General features: G+C 43.2%; 1 protein-coding gene across 3 annotated transcripts in view; it reads left to right on the forward strand.

Annotated features, from left to right (window-relative positions):
• Window positions 1-10,731: 10,731 nt before the first annotated feature.
• GALNT1 (polypeptide N-acetylgalactosaminyltransferase 1) overlaps window positions 10,732-24,437 on the forward strand; it is a 122,838-nt gene continuing 109,132 nt past the window's right edge. The window contains exon 1 of one of the 3 annotated variants that reach the window (XM_053913455.2): window positions 10,732-10,750. The gene's annotated coding sequence lies outside the window, so the exon portion shown is untranslated. Of the gene's footprint in view, window positions 10,751-11,323; window positions 11,458-24,437 lie in introns of those variants that run through there. The other 2 variants (XM_053913453.1, XM_071219541.1) reach the window with 2 other exon arrangements.

Consider the following 24,437-nt stretch of genomic DNA (forward strand, 5'->3'; position numbering starts at 1 on the left):
GATAACTGGGGTAGGGGGTACGAGCTCTATGGTCCTAAAGGAAAGTATAGGAATGGTCTCAAGAGGACAAACCAAGCCAGCAGGGAGCTCACTGTACATGTGATCAAGTTACAGGACAGGCCAAAAGGAGGAAATGAAAATAATTAATTTCAACTTCTATAGTCATGTGCTAAACAAAGGCCTCTTATAATATAATTTGAAATATTTATTTTAAAATTGTTTTTAAATGATAGGAGAAGGGTTAGTAGAAAAGTTAACTTTAAAGAAGCAACAGAGCAAATAAATGGCTGATTTTGTTCCCTCCTCACAGTCATAGAACTTAATCTTTTACCAGCAGGTGCAAAAATAAATAGCTTCTATGATACATAGTCCCATCAGACATGAAACAAGTGACAGAATTCAATCTGGTTTATTAAGAATCACTATGTAGCCCTGACTGGTGTAGCCCTGACTAGTTGGTTGTGTATTGTCCCACTAAGTGAAAGGTCATTGGTTCAGTTCCTGGTCAGGGCACATGCCTGGGTGTGGGTTCAGTCACAAAATGGGGTGCATACAAAAGGAAACTGATGATTATTCCTATCTCACAATGATGTTTCTTTCTCTCTCTTTCTCTCTCCCTTCCCCCTTCTCTAAAATTAAATAAATAAAATCTTAAAAAGAATTATGTCAAAGTCATTTACGAATTCATCCTTTAAGCTAGACTGCAAATGTCCTATAGATTGAAGTTCTCTGAGAAATAATTGTGTTTCTTTTGTATGCACCCCATATGCCTTCAACACTACTGACCATGATACAGGATATCAAAATGCATATTTGGTTAAGTAATGACTGCATTTTCAAAAGCACTCATTGTGAACTCATGCATCCTTATGAAATTTCAGTATACTAAGTTAAAAATAGAATTCTTAAAATCTTCCCAAGAGCAAAGACAACTCATTTGCAAAGAGATGAGAATTATACTGGCTTTCAGATTTTCCATCTTTAGGCTAGAACACAATGGCTTCAAAATGCTAACAGAAAGTGGCTTGGAAAATAGAATTCTATACCTAGCCAATTTATCAATCTGGAAATCACTCAATATTTGCCTTCCTTTCTGGAAAAAAAAAAAAAAGATCACTTGAGCATATGCTTTAAGAAAATGAAAATGGGAATTCTGGCCAAGATGGAGGCATAGGTAGATACACTTTGCCTCTTCACACAACCAAAAGAAGGACAACAACAAATTTAAAAACAAAAATAACCAGAACTGTCAGAAAATCAAACTGTATGGAAGTCTGACAACCAAGGAGTTAAAGAAGAAACATTCATTCAGCCAAGGGCAGCCAAGGTGGAGAGGAAGCATGGCAAGGCAGCGGCAGAAGGACCAGACAGGTGAAGCTGCAGCTGGCAAACCAGGCAGTCCCACATTTGCATGCAGATAAACTGGGAGGAACAACTGGGGAGTGAGACTGACCGTGCAACCCAGAGTTTCAGCGTGAGAAAAGAAAGCCTCAAAACCTCTGGCTGTAAAAATCTGTGGGAGTTGAAGCAGGAGGAGAAACTCCCAATCTCACAGGAGACTTTGTTGGAGAGATCCACAGGGTCCTAGAACATATGCCACCCACCTGAGAATCAGCACTACAAGGGCCCGATTTGCTTCTGGGTAGTGGGGGAAGTGACTGAAACCCAGTTGAGAGCTGAGCAAGTGACATTGTTCTCTTTCAGATCCCTCCCTGACATAGAGTGCCACAATGCAACATGGGTTTCCCCGCCCTTGCAAATACCTAAGGCTCTGCCCTTTACAATGTAACAAGCATGCCGAGACAAAGAAACATGGCCCCAATGAAAGAACAGATCAAAGCTCCAAGAATAGAACTAAGCGATTAAGAGACAGCCAACCTATCAGATGCAGAGTTCAAAACACTGGTAATCAGGATGCTCAGATAAATGGTTGACAAGGGTTGAAAAATAGAAGAAGAAGTGAAGGCTATTCAAAATGAAATAAAGAAAAGTATACAGGGAGCCAACAGTGAAGGGAAGGAAACCAGGACTCCAATCAACAATTTGAAGCAGAAGGAAGAAATAAACATTCAACTGGAACAGAATGAAGAAACAAGAATTCAGAAAAATGAGGAGAGGCTTAGGAACCTCTGGGACAATTTTAAACGTTCCAATGTCTGAATCATAGGGGTGCTGGAAGGAGAAGAGGAAGAGCCAGAAATTGAAAACATATTTGAAAAAATAATGGAGAACTTCCCCAACCTGGCAAAGGAAATAGACTTGTAGGAAGTCCAGGAATCCCAGAGAGTCCCAAAGAAGTTGGAGCCAAAGAAGCACACACCAAGACACATCATAATTACATTAGCCAAGGTTAAAGATAAGGAGAGAATCTTAAAAGCAGCAAGAGAAAAGGAGACAGTTACCTACAAAGGAGTTCCCATAAGACTAACAGCTGATTTCTCAAAAGAAACCTTGTGGGCAATAAGGGGCTGGAAAGAAGTATTCGAAGGCATGAAAGTTGAGGACCTACATCCAAGATTACTCTATCCAGCAAAGCTGTCATTTAGAACAGAAGGGTAGATGAAATGCTTCCCAGATAAGGTCAAGTTAAAGGAGTTCATCATCACCAAACCCTTATTATATGAAATGTTAAAGGGACTTATCTAAAAAAAGATGATCAAAACTATGAACAGTAAAATGACAACAAACTTTCAACTATCAACAACTGAACATAAAACAAAAACAAATTAAGCAACTAGAACAGGAACAGATTCACAGAAATGGAGACCATATGGAGGGTTATCAGTGGGGTGGGGGGAGTGGGGAAAAAGGTACAGGGAATAAGAAGCATAAATGGTAGGTACAAAACAGACAGGGGAGGTTAAGAATAGTGTAGGAAGTGGAGAAGCCAAAGAATTTATATGTACAACCCATGGACATGAACTAAGGTGGGGGAATGCTGGTGGGAGGGTTGGGTGCAGGGTGGAGGGGAATAAAGGGGAGAAAAAAATGGGACAACTATAATAGCATAATCAATAAAATATATTTTAAAAATGAAAAAAGAAATAAAAATAGATAAAGATATAGAATCCAAGAGATAATGTTCACAACTCAGAATAGCAATAAACTACGTTCCTAGGATGTTGGCTGGGCAGCAGGAAAAAGGCAATTGGTTCAAAGTAAAACACACAGTCAGGAGACTTGCAGACAAATGTATTTGACACGAAAATGGATTCACTTCAAATAAGTATGATAAAGTGAAGGTAATTATTTATTCTGTCAACAAAAAAAAGGTAAGGCAAACAGAAAGTCCATGAGAACTAAAAAGCTGAACAGCACAATCATGGCCTATATTAAAAAAAAAAAAGTACATGTAGCCTGATTCAGAATAGCGTACGGAGTGTAATGAATGATATAAAATTTAAACTTGGTTTTTGAAATATTTGTTTTGGAGCTACAAAACAAATTTTTAGGAAATATTTAGAAAAAGGGTTTCATTTCCTTCTCTACAAGTCCAACTACATTTCTTGATTCTGTAGAAAATAATATGTACATAATTGTAGTATTTTAAGTGTCCTTTATTGGATTTAGTGTTTTGAATCAACTTATATATAATACATAAAAGTCTTAATTATAGTTCCAAAACAGAAGGGAAGTGTTACAAGCCTTCATAAAGTCTGAGTTGTGAGACAGAAAGGGGAGAGAGGGAATGAAAGTATAAGGGTGTACATATCTTCGTTTTTTTATTGTAAAGTTTTGAGGGATACTATTTGAAGTGGCGGGATCAAGAAAGTACTTTCTCTGTATAATTTGAAGTTACAAAGTCAGCAGTAGAAGAACTGCTTATGAGACAACTAACAAAACTTTGAGAAGAAGAGGGAGATAGAGGTAGAGTTAGTAGGCTCAATTTCTTACCTTTGATAAGCGAGAATCAATAGAAACTTACGTGAGACAGATTGGATCATTGTTCCCAACTCTTTGCTCCGTCTCTGTAATAGTCTATACACGCATACTCTTTGTCAGTGCTCTCTGCTGTGCCTCCTGGTGGGACATACATGCATAGTGTCATCCCTACCCCCATTGATTCTGGGCTTGGCCATATGAGTTATTTTGCACAACGGAATGTGGGTGGAAGCGACAGAGGCTAGTTCTGAACAGAGGCTTTCAGAAGTATCATGTGTTTCAGTTGCTTCTCTTCAGCCATGGCCTTTTGCCATGGGAAGAGCACGCCCCAAATAATGGATGCTTCTTTAGCCAAAGTCCAAAATGAGAAGACACACGGAGCCACACCTAGCCAAATCCAGCACAGTGGCAGCCAGTGACGTGTGAGCTTTGAACAATAAACACATATTGGGGATTGTTTTATGGCAGCAAAAATTGACAAACACACTGTCTAAAGTTGATAAATCAAGAATTGGAACTATAAGTGTATTATTTAGAGTTAGGGGAGATATCCATCAATAGAGGTAGGGATGGCAACCACAAAACAGGATTAGTTAAAGGTAGTTTTTGGTAATATATTTGGGCAGAGAACTAAAGTTTTTGTAAATGGGACATTTTCCTGTCCCATTTGCAATTTTTTTGCCATATGTATGTGTTACGTTTACATTTATAATGTACAAGTACAGTGCATACCATCCAGGAGGTAATATATGCCTTAAACACATGAAACATTATAGCGACGATATGATGGGACAGCTGGTTTGTGTTGGAAAATAAAATGCTACAGATAATTCAATTACAGGAATTTAGAAAAAAGAAAAGATGAACCTTACTGAAGAGGTTGTAGAAGGTAGAGAAAATTACAATGGAACAAAACCCTTCGGGATTAAGATAGGGGGTGAGAAGCAGACAAAGAAGAAACAAACAGCGTAGCGAATATGGAGAGTGCAGAGCAGTGCAGTGGTGGTGCAGCTGGAGCAGAGAATGCTTATGGGTGAGCTGTAGGCAAGAGGTCTGGGATTGGTGGGAATGAGACCAGATTGTGATGGGCCTGGAATGCTTGACTAATGTGTGTAGACAGAGAGTGGCTTCATCAGCTGGGTGTTTTAGGAAGACCAATATAACAGGGCTGGCACTAAACAAATGGATTGCACTAGATAAAAACAGAGTCCTCAGAGCTAAATAGAAACTCTCAAGGGTCATGTAGGCTCGGTGTGGCCTATGTGAAGGTTCTGCTGTTAGTCAGGTAGCTTACCACATCCCTTGGGCCTCCATTTATTTTAAAAGTTTTATTAAAAAGCTTCACTCCCTTACGAGAAATATGTAGATCATTGTTCAGATAGACTGGTGCCCTGTAGGACTGGAAAGATATGACTTGGGGAAAGAAGAGGCCAAGAAAACACATTTTATAAATCTCTAAAAGCCACTCTTAGCTAGAAAAGACCTGCACTCTTCTCCCCAGCCCTGCGATACTCAGAATTTTTTTTTTTAAATTGAGTCTTCCTAAGTGCCATCTAACTAGCATAAATTCATGGGCACTCACAGTTAAAATTTTGGTCATCTTACTTCACAGCATCTCTTTCAAAGCAAGAATCCACCATCTCTCCAGTTCTCTTTACTTCGGATTCACGCCATTTGATTCCTTTTAAGTAATGACTGCCCAAATCTAATGCCCACCAATACTTGCTTCCACTGTGCTCAATGATTTTTTAAAAAATTCTCACCCAAGGGCATTTTTTCACTGCTACTAGAGAGAGAAGGAGAGAGAAACATCAATGTGAGAAAGAAGCATCACGCAAGAGAGAAGCATCGATTGGTTGCCTCCCACATGACCTCTGACTGGGGATCATAGGTGCTCTGACCATACCCAACCTGCAACCTAGGTGTGTGGTCTGACCTGCAACCACATGGAATCCAACCTGCAACCTTCTGGTTACCACACTACGCAGAAAAAGGGGGGGAAAATGTAACGTCAGCCCTGTCCAAGCCAGAAAGGTTGCAGAGACAGCCTAGATTTCTACCTTCACCCAGTTGTTACAAGGCATCCCTTGTAACTGTTCTAACCTCTGCTAGGGTGGTATCGGAGAAGACCTAATTGGGACAGAGTGATTAGCGCAATCAAAACAAAACAAAATGACCCAAGTGTCGGGCTGGCCAAAAAGCCCATTTAGTTTTTTTCTATAAAAGAAAAGACACATTTTTAATTTTCACCAATAACTTTATTGACCTGGATATTCTAAGTATGTCGCTGTCTCCTGCATGGTGCAATGTTGATTGTTCTCAGTTAATGTCTCAATTTGATCACTATCAACTTCAGCTGGTCTACCTGACCGTGGAGCTTCGTCCAGTGAGAAATCTCTAGCACGAAACTTCTCAAACCACTTTGACACGTTCGCTCAGTCACAGCCTCTTCTCCATACACCGCATAAATCTTTTTTGCATTTCAGTTGCATTTTCACCTTTCTTGAAATAATAAAGCATACGATGCTGAAAAGGTTGTGTATTTTTTTCCATCTTTAAAATTAAAATGGCTACACAAAAATTCACCAATTTTGATGTGCTTTTTACAAAATGTACGCTGATATGACAGCTGTCACAATGCAATCTAACAAAATTGAAGTTAAAGACAACTAAGTGCTACTAGAGCCATCATTCGGAGAAAAACAAGTGAACTTTTTGGCCAATCCAATAGACGCAAGGGTATTGTATTGAATTTCAAAAGCCAGTCTCAAAAGGTCACATACTGTATGATTCCACTAAATAGCCTTCTTGGAATGACACAACTACAAAGATGGAGAACAGATAGTGGTTTTTAGGGGCGAGAGATAGTTGGGAGTGGGGCTAGTGTGGGAGTGGTTGTGACGGGGTATCTGAGGGGGATCTTTGTGATGACGGAACAGTTCTGTGCCTTGATTCTGGTGGTTGTAGGAAACTGCACATGTGATAAAATGTTCATATATTAATTCATATATTCCAATATGAATAGCTAAACTGAAGAGCTCCCTTTCTTTAGGCAGGTTTTTCTATCTTAATTCCATCAGGCAGGCAAGGGAAGGTCAAAGGTTCTTTGTGAGTCTGTTGTTTCTTAACAACTAGCTTAAAATCAATATCCCAAAAGGCAAAATTGGGAGTGGCAAAATCTGAGTTCCCCTCATAACCATTGGGAGGAAATGAGTAAAGGGTCCAAAGGACCTCTGTACAATTTTTTAAAACTTCCAATGAGTATAATAATTATTTCAAAATAAAGAGTGATTGTCTAATTTTGATACTTCTGATAGTCATTAATATTATAATCCAAATTTTGAAGCCCTCAGCTTTCTGGGGACAATGCTGGGATTGATTGCATTTCCCTGCTTGTTTGGAAGGTAGATGTGACATATGGTTTGATTTGGCCATTGCAACGCATATGCAAAAGGGACAGGTGGGGAGGAAGTGTCATGAGACCGTGTGCAACCTGCCATGTGCCTTCCTACTGTCCCTGCTGAGGGGAAACAATGTGCTGTCCTGGATCCTTCTTCAGCCTGGGCTGGGCCCCCACTCACCTTCCAAGGACATGGAGTGCGAGCCAGAAAGGAACTTGTGTAGGTTTAAGCCCCCAGAGTTTGGGGCTTTTAGGTAACAGCTACCCAATGTAGTACTACCACATTAGTCACCACTACCTGCCCACCTCTCTCAGAAATGCCTACAATGAACTGCTCTTATCACTAGATCCAGGGCAAGGTGAATCACTTTGATTCACCTTCATTCCCCACCCCCAGGACTGCCCTGGCCACACCATATGCCCTCACTGCCTGACCTCACCTATGGTGTCCACCCAAGGCCTCCATCTGATGTGCCCCTCGCGTTCCTGGGCGTTAGAGCGGTGCTGACAATGACGCTGTGCTACAGTGGGCGAGCTGGGAGAAGGGGAAGGGCACCTATGTTCCTGAGGCTTCAGAACAAGGCAGGGCTGTCAGGGTTTTGGTTGGCAAAAGCAGAAACAAGGAGTAAAAAGAAAAATCATAGAATAATAGCGTTTATGTGTTCTGCATGGTTACCACCTGCTTTGTGTCATTTGACTCCGTGTGGGCGTTTGTTTGCCTGTCCCTCCTTTGTCGTCAGCCTCTTCTGTTCTCCCTCATCCGGTCGCATTTGCCACTCAATTCTGTGTCACAGATCCCTTCTTTCTTCCTCCCGCCTACCACACGGGTCAATAATTCTCGGGCAGTTTTACCCCGTGTTAGGCAATCTCCTGCATCCTCCCATTACAATGAACCCATCCATCCCAGGTGCCGTGCTCTTGCTTTCTAGCTAATTGAGGACAAACAATCAGTTCTTATTCACAAGTAAAAACAATATTGGTACTACTCAGACAACAATGATTTTTAGAGAGGGCCTGATAAAAACAGTGAAGAGGTGAATTATTCACTCAAAAGAGCAGGTCTACTTGTGCTTGTGTGCTTCTCAGGGGCTGTGGTGAGAACATGCCGGGGCAGGCAGACCACTTCCTGGGGCACAGTCCACGTTCCATGTGTCTCCACCAATGGATCTTCCAGGGACTTAATCCTTCTATGGTAAAATCATAGAAATCACAAAAAATCCTAAAGCCACAAAAACAAATTTTAAATCACACCATTGCCCAGCCCAAGGTAGTGCTCCTGCTGAAGCACACATCTGCTGGACTAGAGGAAGCCAGCAAGTCCAGGGCGCAGGGCCAACGGGAAACAAGAATACCGTTGGGGAAGATTATGTCATTGTCCTTAATTTGGATTCCCAATCTGAGCCCTTGCACCCCTCTTTGCTGTAAGGCATCCAGTTCTTTTCCTGTTCTCAAACATGTTTACCATGTCTACCCCATTTCCAAGTATTTTAGCAAAGTGAAGATACGTTTTGAATAAATAGGAGTAGATTGAGATGCAGAAGAGTAAATGTGCTTGGTTATACAACCAGTTGCAAAAAGTACATTTTTTTTTACCTTGTACGACGCAACCAGCACACAAATTTCCATTTGTTTTAAAAGGTTTTATTTTTATTTTTTTCATTGCAAAGAACTTGTTGCAACTAGATAAGGTACTATTACCCTGGGCTGCTTAAGGGTACACAGATTTTTTTTCAAAACTTTTATTGAGGTAAAACTTGCATGCCATAAAATTCACTAGTTCCAAGCACACACTTCAGTGATTTTTAGTAAATCTATAGTTGTATAGCCATTGCCACCATCTAACTGTAAACATTCCCATCACTCCAAAAACATCTCTTGCACCCCTCCACAGTCACGCCCCATTCCCACTGTCAGCCCTAGGCAACCACTATTCAACTCTCTCTATAGATTTGCTTTTTCTAGACATTTTATGTGAATAGAAACATACAATATGTACTCTTTGTCTTCTTTCAGTTAGCTTCATGGTTTTGAGGTTCCTCTATATTTTTTATGAACATTTCATTCCATTTTATTGCTGAATAGCATCCCATCATATGGACATACCCCATTTTATCTATCCGCTCACCAGGGGCTGGACATTCGGATTGTTTCCACTTTAGGGGTATTGTGAATAATGCTGCTTTGAATATATATGTACAGCGTGTTATACGGATGTTTTCCATTTTCTTGGGCATATACTTGGGAATGGAATTGTTCAATCACATGGCACTTCTACGTATAGCTTTTTAAGAACCTAACAACATTTTCCAAAATGGCTGTACCAGTTCATCTTTCCATCAACAGTGTATGAGGGTTCTAATGTCTCTATTTCCCCACCAATACTTTTTATCGTCAGTCTTGTTTTCCCCAGCTATTGTAGTGGGTGTGAAGAGCTTTCTCATTGTGGTTCTGATTTGTATTTTCCTAGTGACTAATACCCTGAGCATCTTTTCATGCTTTTGTCAACCCTTTAAATATTTGCTTTGGTAAAATAGTCCAATCTTTTGCCCTTTAAAATTAATTAGTCTCATTCTGGAGTTGTTGAGTTCTCAACCTATCCTGAATGCAAGTCCTTCATCAGATATGTAATTTGTAAACTTCTTTCCCCACGATACAGCACTCCTTTTCTTGATAGGCACTTTTAAGAGATACAAAATTTCAAAGTGGAGTTTTCTTGTGGTATATTAACAGGTCAATGATTCACTTTGTTTCAAAATATTATATAAGTACTTTTAAAAAGCAACGTTTAACCTTTACTTTAGAAAACTTGAAAAAGATATTAAGCACAAAAGAGGATAGTAAAACTCCAGATAGTAAGATAATCTTTGATAACATGTTTTGCTTACAGCCAGGCTTTTGGTTCTTTGGGGGAACATACTATTCATTTAAAAATAAAAACGAGGTAATTTAAGTAACATTATAAACACTAGTCTCTTTATTATTCCAACTCTTGGCTGGCAAGCAAGACGCATAAACTTCTGAATGTTTTAAGTAGACAATTTACTAGAAGAATAGTTGGTTATGCCTAGTGTGAGTGATGGAGGAGCAGGGTCAGGTCTTCTCATCAGGAAAGACACAGCTAGGTGCTGGAATCAGTGCCAAGTAGGAGAGTTTCCCAAGCGGGCAAAGTGCCACTCTCAGAGCAAGAGACACTTCCCCAAACTGTCCCCACTCAGCAGGGGACCAGGCGTTCCAGTCCCCCGACAGCTGGCTGCGTCTTCCGGCGTGGCCTGCCCTCTCGCCGCCCACCCCGGGTCCTGGTGCTCCCGCGCCCCCCTCGCTCGGCGCCGGGCGCTGCAGGGCCGGACCACGGGGCCGCCGACAGTGGCCCCGCTCCGAATCCGCCTCTGCCGCTGCGGGCGGCCCCACTCGGGTCGGGGGCAGCCTCGTTCTCGGGCCCGGGGTCGACCGGAGGACGTGCTCGGCACGGTGAGGGCACATCCACTTCCACCCAACCCACGATCTGCTCGACGTGAGCCGGCCCGAGTTCGATTCCTGCGGCTGCGGCGGCCTCTTTGTCCTCACAGGGGTTCAGGTGGAGCCCACCCGCCCCGGACTGCACGGCCGAGCGGGTCGCACGAGGAGCCTCCCGCCCGGAGGCCCTCGCCCGGCGCCCCGTCCGCGCCCCCCGGCGGGTCCAGGAGGCTGGGGGAGCGACGCGGAGACGCCGGAACCGCCGCGGCCCCGCGGTGGGCTCGCTGCGGGGGCGGGGGCCGCGCATCCGGGTGAGCGCGCGGCGCCCCCGCCTCCCCCGCGCAGCCGCACGGGCCGCCGCCTCCGCCGCCGAGCGCGCCGCGCGCCGCGGGGACCACGCCCGAGAGCCTGCGCGGGCCGCCCCGCGCCCCGGTCGGCCACTGCGCGGCGGCCCCGAGCGAGCGGCGGCGGCGGCATGCGGGGCGGCCCGGAGTAGCGCGCCCAGCCCGCGAGGCCCGGCGCGGAGGCGGGGGCGGGAGCGGCGGAGGCGGGGCCCGCTGCGGGCCCGCCTGCCCGCCGGGGGAGCCGCCGGCAGTGGCCGAGGAGGCGGCGCGGCGGACGGCGGCCCGAGAAGAGTGCCCGCGCTGCGGCCCGCGGGACCGCGCTGCGACCGCCCGGGCCGGCCCCCGGGAGCTCCCGCCGCCGCCGCCGCGCGGACCGAGGTGAGTGCGCCCCCGCGCCCGGGCGGGCGGAGAGCCGCGGCCGCCGGCGCTCGGCGGAGGGGGACGGGGAGGAGGCCCGTGCGCGCCCGCTTCCCCCGGCCCTTTGTGGCCGGTGCTGCCGTGACCGGGGCGCGAGCGCTGTCGGCACCGGGTCGCGGGCGGGGAGTCCGAGGCTGCCGGACGCGCCGCGTCTCTGGTTGGGAACTGCGGCGAGCGGCGAGTTTCCGTCCTAGTTTGACATTGAGTTAGAACCGTTTTTTCTTTAGAAGACGGAAGTTTGTTTTATTGACCAAAAATACAGCTAAATATGGCTCCTGGGCTCGGCCCGGCCATGCGGTACTCGCAGCCCCGATGTCAGGCTGACCCTGGCCGGGTCGGCGCGCCGGGGGAGGGGAAGCACGCGGGCGGCGCGGTCGGGGTCTTCCCAGCCCCCTGCGCGCGAGGAGGACCCGGCTCTGAACTCGCTGATGTGTGTGGATGGGAAGTCGTGGGCATTGGGTAATGTGGCAGTCCGTCCTGGAAGAGTGAATGAATGAATGAATGAAAGAAAGAAAGAAATGTCATTTGCCCATTCATAGTCAATATAATGCCTTTTTAAAGATTTGCCAGGAATGCTGACGATTTGCACTGCATCTCTTACCTGGGCAGCCTTGCTAAGTGCAGGTTCCCCGTCCTCCAAACTTATGACCTTGGCCTGATGCTCAAAGCCATGGAGCTAACCAAACCTTCAGTCCAACGCGCCTCGCACTTTCTGGCGAGTGTGGGCAATAGGCAGAGTAGTCTTTGTGATTGCGGATTGTTTCTGGGGGGCAGAGAGTGTTACCCTAATCATACCTTCTGCTGAATGCATACATTTATAAAACGTCCTGTCAAGAACCCTGAGAGGTGTGGGGAGGCGGCAGGGAGGTAGGTGTCTTCTCCTCGTTTCGCAGAGGAAGAGGTTGGGGTCCTAAAAAGTTTAACTTTACAGGTCCCAAGCTAAACAACAGAGTTGGGACTCAAACCTAGGCTTTGTTAACTCAGCACTCCTTACATCCCATCTGCGTCTAGCCCTGGATCGTCTGTTGTAGGCACTAACCATATACGGCTATTTAAATTAATTAAAATTAAATGTAAAAAAAGTTCAGTTCCTTACTTTAAGTAACCACATTTCAATTGTCCAGTAGCCAGATGTGGTCAGTGCCTACTGTTGAGCAGTGCTTGTCTAGACCACACATCCAATTATTTATTCCGTGAGTGAACATTTATTGAGTGCCTTATGTCTGTGAGGCACAGTTTTAAGGCCCAGGTGTACTATGGTGAAAAAGAGACAAAATGCCCGTATATTTATGGAGCCTGCATTTTGCATGATAGTTTGAGTGATGTTTCCATGGCACTTCAGAGCCTCACTGATTCGAAGTGTGGTTTGTGAACGAGCAGCAGCAGTCCTTGTCATCTGGGAGTTTGGAAGAAATGGAGAGTCTCAGGTTCCAGGCCACATCGACTGAATTAGTATCTGTTAAAGTGACTTAACAGACCACAGGTGATGGGTCGTAGATTCAACTCAGCTGATTTGTGTTCACATTGAAAACCTTATTCAGAACACCAGTGATAACTGGGTTTAATGAGTGTTCCGATGGATTGTTTGGTAGGGCTTTTACGAAGCAGGCAGTAAAACTTTTGGGGGCATTCACCGTTCGTGCAAATGCGTGTTAAATGCCTGGCTTCTCCAACAGTGTATAAGCTTTATGAGAGCAGAGATTGTGCCTTCCTTTTCTAGCCATGTATCCCAGAAACTTCAAAGTACCTGTTAAGCAGTAGGCATTCAATAAATGCTTGTTGAGTACAGTCAACAAGCCATATAGTGAAGTTTTAGTCGACAATGGACCGCATATACGATGGTGATCCCGTAATATTATAATGGAGCAGAAAAATTCCTACTGCCTAGTGCAGTCATAACCCTCGTAAGTAGTGGCCCTCGGAAATCACAGCACAACGCGTTATGCACATGTTGGTGGTGCTGCTGGTGTGAGGAAACCGCTGTCGGTCGTGCAAATGTACAGCACGTACAGTTATGTACAGTACATAACACTTAACAGTAAACAACTGTGTTACTGGTTTGTGTCGTTACTGCACTAAACTTTTTAATTGTTACTTTAGAGTCCACTCTTTCCACGTACAAAAAGTTTGCTGTAAGATAGTGTGCCACATCAAGCCAGCAGCAGTCTCATACATCTCTTTGTTCATGGAGTCTCTTGATTGCGTCATTTTCTCTTGTGCTTGATTTAATCTCACGTTTTGTGCAGTAAGATGCTGTAGAGGCTTTGCAGCCTAGGAGAACAGGCTTTACCATATAGCCTAGGTGTGCTCTACCATCCCTATAATGTTCACACATGACAAAATCACCTAGGGACACATTTCTCAGAACATGACCCCATCCTTAATCAGCGCACAATTGTGTGTGAATGAGTGTGCTAGGAAGTCAAAGCTGTTTATTCTCAAGCAGTTGCAGGCAAGGTACTAATTCTCATGGCATTAGGTAAGAACATGGAACTGCTAAAAGGAAGTTACGTCTATATGTGGCTTTTCATCTTCCCACCCAGCTACCCTGGCCTGAGTTGCACTCCTGGCTCACTTGCATGTCCTGCCTCTTTCTCTTCTTAATAATAAAATAATAAATTTGAATCCTAATCATTTTAGTGCCATATATATTTTTAACTAAATTCCAGACTTTATTTAGATTTCACCAGTTTTGCCATTAGTATGTTCTTGCTGTTCCAGGATCCAGTCCAAGGTATTATATTGCATTTAGTCATGGTGTCTTCCCAGTCTTTATTTTGTGACAGTTTCTCAGTCTTCCCTTGTTTTTTATGACTTTGGTAGCCTGAGTACTTTCCTGGCTCTCTTTGATAGACAGCCACATAAGATCATTCAGTTATGGGAAAAGGTTCTCATTCATATTTAGGAAAGTAAGGCAACAGGAATAACTTTCTGTTTTTGTTTGTTCATGTAATGTATACATCTATTATGCTTATGTAACAAAATGCAACTTTAGTACTTTGTAGTAACTGATTTCCTGGGATACAGTTGCTAATTGGTTGTGATTCAGAAAAGTGTTAAAACATTGCAACTGTGAACCACTGTTTTAAAATATAGTTTTTATTTTCATGATGGGTTAAGAGCTGGGCTGAGGTAGAGGAGCAAGGGAAAAGGAGAGATTAGCTAAAACAGGTTTTAGATCAGAGAGGGACCAACATGAATGGAGTGACAGATAATGGAGGAAGAGGAGTGGATAGAAGAGAAGTAGGAGTGGATACTTACCACTTGTTCATTTATTCAGTTAATACTTTATTGAGTGCTTATGGTGGGCCAGACCCAGTGCTAAATACTCAAGATAACTGGAGGTGGGATAGCACTAAACAAATGAACATGCAGATAAGTACATAATAGCTATAACTTGTGATGAGTTCTATAAAGAAAAAATAAAGAGTGCTGGAGAGATTGTGAGTGGGAGGAGCTGCTGCTTTTGGTTGGCTGGATCGTTGAGGAAGGCTTCTGTGAGTGACGTTTGAACTCTTCCTTTGGTTTTGGGCATCCTGCACACTTGTTTCACAGCACACAGGTGCCTCTTCCTCCACAGGCTCTGCTTATTTCTAGCTCTGTCTTTATATGTAATTTCTTCCCAAGATGTCCATGTATTCACCTCCCCTTGGGGAAGTGCTACCTCTTGTTCAAGGATTTACTCAAATCCTATCTTCTTTATGAAGGCCTTCACTGTTGATTTGTGCCTGTGTTTGGCAGTCCACTTGAGCATACCGTGTTTGGGGGTAGGGATAACTTCTGTTTGTCCGAGTGTGCTCAGTCCAGCACAAAGCCAGGATTAACAAAGGGCTGTGAAGAGGGCCAGTCCCTTCTGAAGCGTTAACGTTTGGGTGATGAACCTTAGAGCAGCAGTCAGTGAGAGTCCAGTCTTTTAAAAAGCTTTTTTTGTGAAATAATTGTAGATTCACATGGAGTTACAAGAAACAATTCAGAAAGATCCATGTACCCTTTACCTAGTTGCTCTCGACATATGGAAATGGCGTGATTTTTCTTCTTTAGCCTACTGAATACGGTGGATTGTATTGATTGATTTTGAATTGAGCCAGTCTTGCATCTGTGGAGTAAACCTCACTTGGTCATGGTATATAATTCTTTTTATATATTGCTGAATTCTACTTATTAATGTTTGGTTAAGGAGTTTTTGCATTTATATTTAGGGGAGCATTTAGCACTATAAATTTCCCTCTCAGCATTGTTTCAGCTGTGTTCCACAAATTTTGATATATTTTTTATTTTCATTCAGTTCAATGTATATTTTCATTTCCCTTGAGACTGGGACCCATAGAATATTTAGAATTGTGTTTGGTTTCCAAATGTTTGAAGATATTCCTGTTATCTTTCTGTTTTTGGTTTCTAGTCTGGTTCCATTCTGATTGAAGGACACACTGTATGACTTTAGTTCCTTCAAATGTGTTGATGAGCCTGTTTTATGGTTCAGTATATGGTCTGTCTTGGTGTATGTTCTGTGGACACTTGAATAGAATGGGTTTTCTGCTGTTGTCGAGTGGAGTATTCTGTAAATATCAATTAGATCCTTGATGGTGCTGAGTTCTGCTATACCCTTGCTTGTTTTCTGCCTGGATATTCTATCAGCTGTTGAGGAAGGATTTTGAAGTTTCCAACTACATTTGTGCATTTGTCTGTTTCTCCTTTTGTTGTATCTGTTTTTTGGTTTACATATTTCGCAGCTCTCTGTTTGGTGCATACACGGTTAAGGGTTGTGTTTTGGTGGATTGATCCTTTCTATCATATATAATGTCCTCTGTCTCTCGTAATTTATTTTGCTCTGAATTCTACGTTATCTGATACTAACATAGCTACTTCTCCTCTTTTCCCTTTGATTGCCTTTATAATTGCTTGTATAATACATTCTTTTTTTATCCTTTTAGTTTCAACCTGCCTATATTGCTGTATTTAAAATAAGTTTCTTGTAGACAGCGTATAGTTGGGTCATGTTTTTTAATCCATTCTGCCAATCTGTGTCTTTTCATGGATGCATTTAGAGCTTTTACATTTAATGTCATTGTTGATCTATTAGGGCTGCAGCAACAGTGATGAGAGTGGAGAGTGCATCTCTGATTTTGTGATTCATTTCTCCTTTAACTGTTAGGATTTCTGTATGTTGTTAAAAATTATAAAATAAATTCTTACAGGTTTTTATAAGAGTCCTTTACAGTCTTTGTGTTTTAATGACTTCAGATGTTACACGGAGAACATACAGTTGCTTTTGGTTCTGTAAAGACGTGTAGGTGTAGGCTTCTGGTATGTTATTCTTTGGTTGACAACCTCAGTTATGGGACAAACGCTAAGGGACACTGGGTAAAGCCTCTGGGGAGCCATGAGGTGATTTGAAGACAGTTCCTTAGATTTAGGTGTCATGGTTTTTGCTAGAATTCTATGTATTTGGCAGTTATGACTTGCTTCCTGTTAAAAATTTTTTTTAAAGTATCAGTTCAGTTATAAAAAAAGGAATAGAATTTGTATTGGTTTGGTAAAGCCACGTGCTAAATTATTAGATTGTTCTTTGAAAATTACACATTACATTTTATAATTTATTTTCCTTAAGGTTAAACAGTGAGTGAAAATTTCTGGGAATGTTGTAACATATTTCTCCATCCTTAGGAATTAGCATGTTTCTCAATAAACAAACACTTTAATAGCAATTTTTACAAGTCCCTATGCATAGCAGGGATTTTTAAAAGGTAAAAAGGTAGCATTTTCTTAATGTGAGGCCTGACCACTTGACAGATTGAATTCCACATTCTGTTTATAATAAGACTGCACAGGTAATTTTCATTCTTCTAAGTGTTTCCATGTGAAGGGAACACTATCTGAAATAACAGGGCTGTTGTAGGGAGAGTTCCCATGAGAGTTTCATCATTTACCCAGTTTAGAGGAATAGGAGAACTCAGCGCAGAAAATGGCATGATGGTCTCTGATCTGAAACTTGCGAGGGAATGAGAAAGTACAGGGCAGAGGAGGGTAGTAAACTGTAGACTAAGAGTCTTTGAATAGGGCTGGATATCCTTTGCCGACAACCTTTGGGTCATTTCAGTGCGTAAGATATAAAAACACTCCTGGAGACGAAGGAGCTTTATAGCAGAGCTTTTGACTGGAAATACCCTCGAGTTGGTGGAGGGAGTGCAATATTGACAGCTTATCAGCTGGTGCTTCCCCTGTTGTGGGCTCTTGCATCAGAAGGGGAAGTCTGAGGAGTTTTAGCAGAACAGTGAGGGGTTCCGACAGACTGGGATATAGGCCATTGATAATGGAGATGGAGCTACAGAACACAATGTGTATAGCAATGACCAGTGTACTATTCTAAGTGTTCTACATATGTTAGTTAACTTAATCTTTAAAACAATATTCTCTTTTCATTATCCTCATTGTGCACATGAGGGAACGGGAGCACAGAGAGGTTAGGTCGTGAAGCTTGGATCTCCACCTGTCCCTGTGTAAGCAATATGCCAGTCTGGTTTCCAGAGCTTATGTTCTTAACCACCAAGCTAGATGGGCTTGCTAGGATAGTTTTGGCAAGATTGCTAGGACTTTGAATAGCAAACAGAAGATTGTGGATGTTATTTGGAAGGTGGTAGGGAGCTTTCGAAGGATCCTTCTTCCCTCCCTCTCTCCTTCCCTCTCCTCAACCCAGGACATGCTTATTGATATTAGAGAGAGAGGGACAGAAACATTGATTGGTTGCCTCTGGAATGTGCCCCGACCAGGGACCTAACCTGCAACCTAAGCATGTGCCCTGACCAGGAATCAAACCCACAACCTTCCAATTTATAGGACAACACTCCAGTCAACTGAGCCACACTGGCAAGGGCCCAGTGAAGGATTTTGGTAAAAGTATTGATTGTCATGATCAGAATTAAGCTTTAATGTACATCTAGGTGGATGATTGTTGTTTTAAAAGACTGGAAATGTGGGGAATGAGGCTAATGTACTATTTCAGTTGACTGTGTACTGAAAAACATGCAGATGCGTTTTTAGAGATGGAATCAGATATTTCTTTCAGTGGGTAAAGGAAAGAAGGAAATCAGTTACTGAGCCTCCAAGAAGATGCATCATTAACAGCAATGGAAAAAAACAGGAGAATTTGTTTAAGGATAGTTAATGAGTATGTCCTGGACCTGTCCCACTGCAGGTGCCTGAGAGAGACTGCAGGTGGAACTAACTTGCAGGCGGAACTAACCTGCAGGCTTCATAGTTGTGGAACTCAATCGTGGGAGTCAGCAGTGAGATGATGAAATTGGGAGTGGTAAAGAGGATTGAGAAATAAACCTGAAGTGATGTTTACAGTTAGGACCCTGGAGGAGGAAGTAATTTTTTACATCCTCATTGAGCAAATGTATTTGGGTGTCTGCTGTGTGCCAGGCACTGTGTATACAAAGTGAACAAAAGAGACATAGTACCTGTTGTGTTAACGGTAGAACCAATGGGGCAGACAAAAATAGAGACAAGTAAGTGGGGGAAATGACATTTCAGCTCAGACCCAGAGAGGTCAAAACCATTTTAATAAAAAGAGTAGGGGCAAGAGGATTCCAGGTAAAAAGAATAGTATGTGCAGAGGCCATGTAGCAGAAGAGAACTCATTCTGTTGAAAGAACTGAGAGATCAGTGTGGCTGAAAGGCCAGTGGTGCGAGGGAAAGTGGAGTGAGATGGTGGGACAAAAGGCATTATGGCACAAATGATGCAGGACCTTATTCTCCGGGCTGTTGAAAGGTTTCGAGCAAGAGAGAGCTCTGTTTCAGATTTTGGTGAGATCACTCCTGCTGCAGTGTGGAGAACAGATCTTGGTGAGAGAGGAGGGTAGGTAAAAGGGAGACGTGGAGACCAGTCAGGAGACTCTTTCAGGAGGTCTGGACTAGCGTGGTGGCAGTGCACCCGTGTGAGGCTGAGGACAGCTCTCCACTCCACTCCACTCCACGTGCTGTTGTACAGCACGCTGCTCTGTCGTCCCTGGCCTTCCCCTTAGGCTGCTTTTTTTCTCTGTCAGGTCATGGTACCATGTTGACACTGTCAGTTCATATACCTGTGTCCCTTCTAGACTGTGAATGCCTTTGGCAGGGTAGGGACCTTCGCTTACTGGCCTCTTAAGCTCCAGTGCCCACCACCTGAGAAGTGATCAGTAAATGTTGAATAAACAGTGTACTTACCTTCAGAGGTGCAAGACTCTGGTCACATTTTAGACTGAGTCTTTTTCTTGTTGTTTCTCCCCCGCTGCCCCCTCCCCCCCAGGAGAATCTCCAAGACCTGAGTTGGCTGGTAGCAGTGTTACAAGAGAGGATATGCTGACTGTTTGGGACCTGTATGGTATTCAGAGGTGTTTTTAGGTGTCCAACCTTTGGAGAGAGTTTATGTGATTTTCTCAGCAGGAGAATTAGAAGAGGGTAAAGTCAGGAAACCCAAGGGAGGAAACCTTATGAAGAGTGACGGGCTTTGATGTCCAACGCTGCTGAGCAGGCAAGAATGTGAGGAGATTTCTTCCTTTTTTTTTTTTGCTTTCTCTGTTCTCTGTACTTTCAACAGGGAGGTAACAGCAGAAATCCTATTACGGGGGGGTAAGAGTGAATGCACGGTGGTAAGTGCTGACAGTGAATGCAGACTGTTCCTTGAAGTATTGTGGAGAGGAGGAAGGAGGAGGGTGGAGCTTGCACTGGGGGTAGTTGAGGGAAGTGTGTCTTAGAGTAGGAAGGAGCAGACCGTCTTATCTTTAAGCAGTAGAATGTGGCCAGTGAGGGCCAGGGCTGCAGGATGGATGAGAGTCAGTGTGGGTCTGGCAGGGGACAAGGAGAGGGTATTGTGGTAACCTGGTGACGGCAAATGCCCCCCTGAAAGGTGGTGATCATAGTCAGCTCCTAGGATTTTGCTGTTCGGGTATGCTCACTTGCGATGGCAGAGGATTCTGTTTCACTAGAGTAATCAGAAATCCTGATTATTTAAGTGAAATGTCCTAATTTTTAAATGTTGGCAGTTCAAATTCTATGAATTTTTTTGTGTGTAGAGAGGAGGGACAAAACCCTCATCTCTGGGCATCGTTTGACTTGAAGGTTACTTTGGGAGAAAGGACTGGTGGAGTTGGGTGGTGAGGGAGGGGGAAGAGAGGAGTGTTTGTGGAACAAGGCTTCCAAAGCTGTAGAAAGGGATGCAATTAAATGTACAAGTGGAGAGTGTGTTCCTTGAAAAGGAGGAAGGACTCTGAGAGCGGAGCAAAGGGAATGTGAGGTAGAGGGAGCTTGAGTGTGAGGAGGTGAGACCTTGTGAGTCCAGGGGCAGGATTATGTCGGGTGGGCAGTGAGAGTGCACATGTGTGAAGTGAGGGGAATCGGGGGAGTACCCAAGAAGAATTGTAAAGAGTAGTAAGGGCTCCATCAGGCTAGTTAGCATAGGTTTATAGTGGACTCTGGCCAGCCTTGTTTCAGAATTTTCTCTGTAATGTTAATGTCCTGGAAGTTGAAGCAGAAAAAGTGAATAATGGGACTCATCTAGGGTTAAGAGATTGAAAAGCTGAAAGGTCCAATAGGTGAGGGATTTTTCTGTGTGTGATTTCTAGGTTGGTAGCTAAGCATATGAAAGCAGAAATGTGCTTAGGTGGGAGAACAGAAGGTGACGTGGAGACAGGTGGAAAAGAGCAGGTTTGTCAGAGTGAGAGAATCAAGTAGCATATGGTCAGGGCCCATGGCTGGGTTTGCGTCTGGCTTTGATTTGGACTCAAGTGTCAGTTTAAGGTATCCACAGGCGAGTTGGTTTTGGGCCCTGAGACAGAAGACAGGTCACCAGGTTCTGGGATGCTAAAGACAAAACAGTGTTAGAAGGCAGCTTAAGAGTTGCAGCCAACAGTGGAGTGGGGCGGGGTTGGAAGTGGGGAGGGAGATGGTGAATCTAATGCTGGAGAAGGTTGGAAAGTGCCTAAACGTCAGTCTCAGAATATAAGGATAAATCTTTTGGGTGTGGGATCTAAATGAAGTAGATTTTGACCAATCCATAATTGAAATTTAACTATTACAGTATATAGTACTATGGAAAGTATCCTATGTAAAACACGCTCATATTTAACAACAAATAATAAAATAATATGTAAAAAGATTTGGACTGATCTGTTTTCCTTAGGGCAGACAGGGTGGAACCTCCCTGGAATTCACTTCACCCACACCCGCTGAGATGCTCAGTTGCAGCCTTGACCGTTTCTGCTCTGATTTACCAGCAACTCCCGGACTTGGAAGAAGTGGCAGTGACTAACCTAGTCATGCTGTACCTGGGAATGTAGAAGTATGTGGAGTACCACTTTTTGAGGGGTCGGTAGCTTGAAAAAGGTCCTTAGATTTCCCTTACACTTTCAGCAGTGGAAGAGATCATTGTGTGTAGTAACCAGACCATAAACCTACAGCAACAAGCTGCTGCCTTCCATTCACCATCCTCCGAAAAACTAAACAAAAACAATTAGGAATTTAGGGATGCTGTCTTCTTATCTGATGTTCACATGCATAAAAATACTATCCAGTCCTGGCTGGTGTGGCTCAGTGGACTGAGTGCCAGCCTGTGAAGCAAAAGGTCACTGGTTCGATTCCCAGTCAGGGCACATGCCTGGGCCAGGTCCCCAGTAGAGGGAGTGTGAGAGTCGATTGCACCTTCATGTTTCTTTCCCTCTCTCTCTTCCCCTCTCTAAAAATAAACAAAATCTTTTAAAAATATTTTTTTAAAATACTACCTAGAGAGTAAATAGAGTAAGATAACTTTTTTTTTTGCATTTTTAAATAGTGGGTTTTTTTAATAGAAAAAGAAATGTGTGTGTGGTAACATTCTGACAGTACCAAAAGGCATACAGTGAAAAGTAATTCTTCCATCCCAGTATTTTTTTTTAATGTAAATGAAAGTCATAGATATTTCTGGACCAGAAGAAAGTAGCTTCAGGGGTGTGTATGGGTGTATGAGAGAGAGAGAGAGAGGGAGGGAGGGAGGGAGGATGAAAATGAATTAGGATATTATGAAGGGAGCCCTGACCAGTGTGGCTCAGTTGGTTGGGTGTTGTCCCACAAAGTGAAAGGTCACCAGTTCGATTCCCATTCAGGGTGCACACAAGAGGCAACCAATCGATGTTTCTCTCTCACATCAATGTTTCCCTCCCTCTCTTTCTCCCTCCTTTCCCCTCTCTCTAAAAATCTTGAAAAAATATTATGAAGGGTTACAATTACTAAGCTAGAAGGGAAAGAAACCATCAGTTGGATGTGATTTGTTGGTAGGTATTTTTAAAAAACTAATTTTCTGGCACATTTTGAGAAATAGAAGAAGCTAGGGAATGTGTATTTGTAGAGAGAGAATACTGTGACGACCAGGGAAAACAGGAGAGAGTTTGGGAAGAACTTAGGAAAGTGGGTGTTAGAGAAAGAGGTTAGGGTAGGTTATGTCAGAGCAGAGCAAAGCATGAAGTCAGGTAATGTGTTTATGTGAGCCCTGAACTGGAAAAACTTCTTTTCTGCAGACTCAAAATGAGAGACAAAAACAGTAGCTTGATCCAGATGGGGTGGGAAGGTGCAAATAGGTAGACAAGTCAATGTAGATTGGGATCTAGTGGTATAGACTGGGGCAATAAAAATACAATTCCTGGAAAAAGTTGTTGAAGACCTTAAACCTGAACCAAGCCATCTAATAACTTTTATACTGTTTTCTCATCTCTGGTTAATCTCTACCCTTTCGTACTGTCAAGCTACAATAGAGTTTCGTTATGAACTTATACCTTCTATCTGCTAAAGTGTACTGAAGTAGGGAAAAGGATTTCTACCAGTGACTGAGAGTAAGATGGGGAAGGTCTCCCCATTTTGTATCCTTGTATAGATAGCAGCAGTGAACTTCAGGTTGAACTCTTTATATCACAGAATTCTTTGAAAGAGGTCTCATAAAAACATTTGCCCTAGAATTTCACCAGGCAGAGTTTCAGTGAGAAGTAGGTGGGCTCTCTTCTTCCCACATAACTTGCTCCTCACATCACAGTTCCCCAGATCTTTGAGGGGCAGTCCTTTAAGTCCAAACACTGGAATAAACCTTACCCCATTTCTTATCACATCTTAGCCTTCTGGCTACTCCCTAAAACTTCTTTCTAAGACTTACTTTTCTTATCTTCCAAAAGCCCCTGTTTTATTCTTGAGTCCCAGAACAGTACCTTCAGTGACTGATCTTAGTTTACTTCTTATTTGGTTCTTTGGTTATAGGCAGTAGAATTCAGCTCTTCTTAGTTTAAGGAGGAGGTAATTTATTGGAGAGAAATTAGAAGCTTACAGAACTATCCCAACTGCTAGGGAGCCAAGCTTAGAAGCAGGTAGAAACTTAAGGTAGCTTTGGGGAGCTGGAAAGCAGAATTACAAGAATGATCTGATCAGGATGTCACCACTGGGATGAATGGACCTCCCATTAATTTCATCTTTGCAAATTACTTGCTCATGAGACTCCTGGAGAGCACATCTGATTGGCTGAGCATGAGTCATGGTATATATACCAGGGATTTAGTTTCAGGAACCTCCAGGAATCCTTTTGGCTACCACAGTGGGAAGGTAGATACATCGATTTACAGTTGCAGCAAGATTGTACGAGGCAAGGGACCGGTAATTCTCCAAAAAGAAATTAGGAAGGAGGAAAAGATAGTTGCTGGGTAACTAAAAGGAAAGGTCTTTTCTTTCTTCAACATCAAAAATTTCTCCACATCATAATAATTTAGTTGTGTGAGACAAATAATAGCTAGAATTTATTTAGTGCCCCACTCAATACAATTTATACTATCTCATCTCATCCCTTTACACGCTGCCTATTTGTCACAATTATCTCATGATGTAGGTGACCACTTGGATGAACCTCTACCTGATAGTAAGTATCAAAGCCAGGCACAAACCCAGGTAGTGTG

The sequence above is a fragment of the Desmodus rotundus genome, chromosome 10, assembly GCF_022682495.2.
Source record: "Desmodus rotundus isolate HL8 chromosome 10, HLdesRot8A.1, whole genome shotgun sequence".
NCBI lineage: Eukaryota > Metazoa > Chordata > Mammalia > Chiroptera > Phyllostomidae > Desmodus > Desmodus rotundus.